This window comes from Lactuca serriola, chromosome 1 (assembly GCF_051521515.1).
Source record: "Lactuca serriola cultivar US96UC23 chromosome 1, Lser_US96UC23_V15, whole genome shotgun sequence".
NCBI classification, from domain to species: Eukaryota; Viridiplantae; Streptophyta; class Magnoliopsida; order Asterales; family Asteraceae; genus Lactuca; species Lactuca serriola.
Genome location: NC_136408.1, coordinates 148,036,068 through 148,041,190, shown reverse-complemented (window position 1 = coordinate 148,041,190; position 5,123 = coordinate 148,036,068). Strand labels below are relative to the sequence as shown.

At 32.6% G+C, this 5,123-nt stretch overlaps 1 long non-coding RNA gene across 1 annotated transcript; it reads left to right on the top strand.

The window, feature by feature from the left end:
* The first annotated feature begins 1,661 nt into the window (after positions 1-1,661).
* LOC145099701 (uncharacterized) lies at positions 1,662-5,123 on the top strand. The gene is made up of 5 exons (XR_013704644.1): positions 1,662-1,962; positions 2,279-2,308; positions 2,750-2,800; positions 4,331-4,360; positions 4,803-5,123. It is a non-coding gene; the product is annotated as an uncharacterized LOC145099701 (long non-coding RNA).

Here is a 5,123-nt window from a genome sequence, read left to right as displayed (position 1 = left end):
GTCCCGAAAGAATCCTCCACCCATGTGTAACACGATGAGCATTGGAGTTTGGAAGTCACGAGGCAAGCTGAAAGCCGAGATTGATGGGGAGAAATTCATACAAAACATTAAAAATGATACATGGATCCTGATTCCCCAAAAGGCTTGGAAATCTTTCAAAACAATGTTCTTTTGAAGGGACAACTAGTGGTTCCACCGAAGTCAACATTGAAGGCGGAAATCATTCATGAGTTCCACAACACTCCTTTTGGGGGAATCTAGGTGAGAAAAATACGTACCATAGGGCTACCATGGAAGTGTATTGGGATGGAAGGAGAAAATATATCAGTGGCTATATACGAAACTGTCAAATCTGCCAACAACACAAAGCTGTCACCATTTTTCCATGGGGCTTCTTTAACCGATACCTATACCCACCCAAATTTGGAAATAAATCACTATGGAATTCATTGTGGGGTTGCCCAAATTCAAGGGTCAGAACACCATTTAGATCGTTGTAGTCCGGTTGAGTAGGCATGCACACGTCATCCCTCTCTGCCACTTGTTTTCAGCCAACACATTCTTCAAAGAAGCGGATAGATTACACGAGATGCCTAAATCCATTATATGTGATAAGGATCACATCTCTGTTAGTAATTTGTGGCAAGTGTTATTTCCAGTTCATGGAGTTTAACTCAAAAGAAGCACCTCTTATCACCCCCAAACCGATGGACAATTAGAGGTAGTGATTAGATGACTCGGGACCTACCTTTGATGTTTTTATTCGTAAAAACCAAAACCATGGGTCCGTTAGTTGGCTTGGGAGGGGATTATTATAATATCTCCTACCACACATCTACGAAAAGCACTCCCTTTAAGGCTCTTTATGTATGTGATCCACCCCCAATTCTAAGGTTTGAGGGACATCACACCCCGATTTATTCAATTGACTAAATGCTTGAGAACATGATGCCATATTGGATGATCTTTAGGTGGAACTAATTTAAGCCCAACAAAAAATACAAGTTGAAGCTAATAAGAAACACGGGGAGGTAGAGTACAAGGAAGTTGACTTGTTGTCCTTGAAATCGAGGCCTTATAGGAAACAAAGTTTGGCTTGTAGGAAATATAAAAACCTAGCAAGATGATATTATTATTACCTGAGCATCTTCCCTAATAAATGAAAATGATTTTACCACATGTCACTTTTTCATTAACTTGGACACATGTCATTTTTTGGTATTTTTGAATAAATATTTTTTCCATGTGTCATTTTCTCATTGTTTATCTTTTTTTAATTAACACATAATATTTACACCTCAATTAATAATTGTCTTATTTGAAAATAATCATTAAATTACAATATTAGAACTCATATACTATTAAATATGTTTCCTTTTAAATTTCAAATTTCAAATTTAAATAAATTTTTATTTAAACTTTCATATTTAATTTTTTTGTTTTATCCAACCCGTATAACATACGGGTATCACAACTAGTTTTTAATAAAAAGAAGTAAAGATGAATCTTACAAATATTTAGGTTAGAACAAAAGCCTAAGCCGAAATGAAAAAAAATCGTAACTTTCTGAACAAAAATACACTTAAAAAAATTAATTTTTTATTTTATTTATTTTTTATTATTTTTTGTGTGTGTGAAATCAGATGGGCGCAAAATGATTTTTGTCCTTGTTTAGAACACTCATCCTTTCATCCTCACCTCCATTCTCAAAGCCATCACTCCTTCTCCTCCTCCAGAAGACTACCGAGCACCACCATCTGTCCTCCTCACAATGACCACCGAAATACCAGCTTCTCCTCCTCTGTACCAAACGAAAACTATCACCACCTTTTGCCCTAATACCCTGTAATCGTAATTTTGTCGCCTCTTAAAATGGTTAACTAAGGATGTTGTAAAATCAATGCTTTTTTCTCATGATGTCTCCATATTTGAACAATAGAAAACATTCCATAAATCTTCCAGGTACTAACTTGCTTTATATATTACAATTGCTTGATAACTAATGAATTGCATTTTAAGGATTTGCATATGATGTTTGATCTTCTATCAGAAGGGCAAATTTCGTAAACTTTGACTTCACCTAAACTAAAACTGATTCTGATTTAAGAAATTATCAAAGAATATATGTGCAATGGAGATGTCACTCTTGTATGTTTCAGCCTGTCATATCTGCTTCCAATCTAGTGTGTTCCCCAAACAGTTAAATGTTGATTAGTTTAAGTTTCATCACAGTATCTAGCATAATCAACCTAATTAACTTTGTGTTTCCATTTTGCAGGTGATTATACCTATTGGAAATATACATGAGGTATGCAGTATATGACTCTCTACTTTCATTTCCCCTTATTATAGTCTATCTGTAACTCTATTTTTGAAGTAAATCAAAGTAATTAACATAGAGTGTTAGTTGTTGAGTTGATCTTCGTTTCTTGAAGTGCTACTACACTGTTTCATATTACAACTTTTGAGAAATTTCAGTCTTTCTTTCTAGCTCTGTAGTGACAGTTCTTTGTTGGTTTGTAATTGCATCTAATGTGTTTGATCTTTGATGTATTGCCTCAATGACAATCTTTTTGTTTTTTTTTGACTTACATTGCCGTTCTGTTCCTTACCTTTTCTGCTTATTGATAATTCTTTTCTATTAATGTGTTCCATATATTGGTATTTTTTGCATCAAAACCTCTTTTTATGATGTCTAGTTTTTGTCTTTATTAATCATCTAATAATAAATGCGAGTGATTGTTTACAGGGAGAGACTGAAGTATTGGTGAAATTTTGTTCACTGAAATCCTTCAACAGTGTAAGCAGAGCACAGGGTTGGTTAAATACAGAGCACCTTTTATGATAAAAAATTTCATTATTTTACTTGTTTAAATTAACATGAGCTACCGCAAACATTATTGTTCATCTTCGACTGCAAAAAAATTGTAAAATTTATAACATATAAACGAGGGAGAATATGTAAAAGTTTATGAATTAATGACGGTAGAACATATATGGATGTATTCTTATGAGTTGATGAAGAAAGAATGATTTAATAGATAAAGCAGGGAAAAGGAGGCTTTCCCCATTAAATCATTTTTACAGATTTGCCCTCTTATATTTTTCTCCATTTTCTCAAATATTTTTAGACATCCTTTTTAAGCTTCTTTAGTTTACTCCAATCAGACGATATATAATTGCATTTATATATTAGAGGGTTTAGAGTGTAAATGTGTATCTCCATTCTTAATAAATACATCTCCTACACGCCACATGTCCTTCTTTTAAACCATCATTCTGCCACGTGGCATTCTGCCACGCAATACATTGATGGACTCCTCTTCAAGATTGAGATGGAGCAAGATGCCGGTTAAATCTTCTTCATTGCTCGATTTTTCTCTATGGATGAGTGGCTACACGTTTGTGGTTTTCTTGCTATATCTATTTATTTTGATTTTTCAGACATTAGGATGACCCAGTACACTTTCTGTGTTTCTAGACGTTTGTTTTCAAGTTCATACAAGTTATCTTATGAAATTAATCAATAATGTAATGTGTCTTTAAAGTTTAATTAGTTGGGTTCAATTATAACAGATAATCACTTGGACATTTTTAGCAAACAATCAATTATTCAACAATGATATGTTGTTCATTTAGATGATTTTTTGGTTATCAGGTGTTTTTTACATGATTTTTTTGGTTATTAGGTAGTTTTTACAAGATTTTTGGTCACCAGGTTGTTATTTTTATAGCACCTTACGTTGATGCTTTTTACATGATTTTTTTAATTATTAGGTAGTTTTTACAAGATTTTTGGTCACCAGGTTGTTATTTTTATAGCACCTTACGTTGATGTTTATATTATTCCTACAATTTCTTATATCATGATTTTAGTTTGGGTTAATTTCACATGGCTTTTGGTGGATTTACTTGATTTTTTGGTCATAAAGTGGTTACTATTATAGCATTTTACTTTGATGTTTTTAAGAAAAACATATTTGAACAATAGAAAACATTCCATAAATCTTCCAGGTACTAACTTGCTTTATATATTACAATTGCTTGATAACTAATGAATTGCATTTTAAGGATTTGCATATGATGTTTGATCTTCTATCAGAAGGGCAAATTTCGTAAACTTTGACTTCACCTAAACTAAAACTGATTCTGATTTAAGAAATTATCAAAGAATATATGTGCAATGGAGATGTCACTCTTGTATGTTTCAGCCTGTCATATCTGCTTCCAATCTAATGTGTTCCCCAAACAGTTAAATGTTGATTAGTTTAAGTTTCATCACAGTATCTAGCATAATCAACCTAATTAACTTTGTGTTTCCATTTTGCAGGTGATTATACCTTTTGGAGATATACATGAGGTATGCAGTAACTGACTCTCTACTTTTATTTCCCCTTATTATATAGTCTATCTGTAACTCTATTTTTGAAGTAAATCAAAGTAACTAACATAGAGTGTTAGTTGTTGAGTTGATCAGCGTTTCTTGAAGTGCTACACTGTTGCATATTACAACTTTTGAGAAATTTCAGCCTTTCTTTCTAGATCTCTAGTGACAGTTCTCTGTTGATTTGTAATTGCATCTAATGTGTTTGATGTAATGCCTCGATGACTTTCTTTTTGTTTTTTTTTGACTTGCATTGTCGTTCTGTTCCTTACCTTTTCTGCTTATTTCTTTATTGATAATTCTTTTCTATTAATGTGCTGATATATTGCTATTTTTTGCATCAAAACTTTTTTTTTTTATGCTGTCTAGTTTTTGGCTTTATTAATCATCTAATAATAAATGCGAGTGACTGTTACAGGGAGAGACTGAAGTATTGCAGAAATTTTGTTCCCCTGAAATCCTTCAACAGTGTAAGCAGAGCACAGGGTTGGTTAGATACAGAGCACCTTTTATGATAAAAATTTCGTTGTTTTACTTGTTTAAATGCACGTGAGCTACTGCAAACATTATTGTTTATCTTCGACTGCAAAAAAATTGTAAAATTTATAAAATATAAACTAGGGAAAATATGTAAAAGTTTAGGAATTAATGAAGGTAGAACATATATGGATGTATTCTTTTGAGTTGATGAAGAAAGAATGATTTAATAGATAAAGCAGGGAAAAGGAGTCTTTCCACA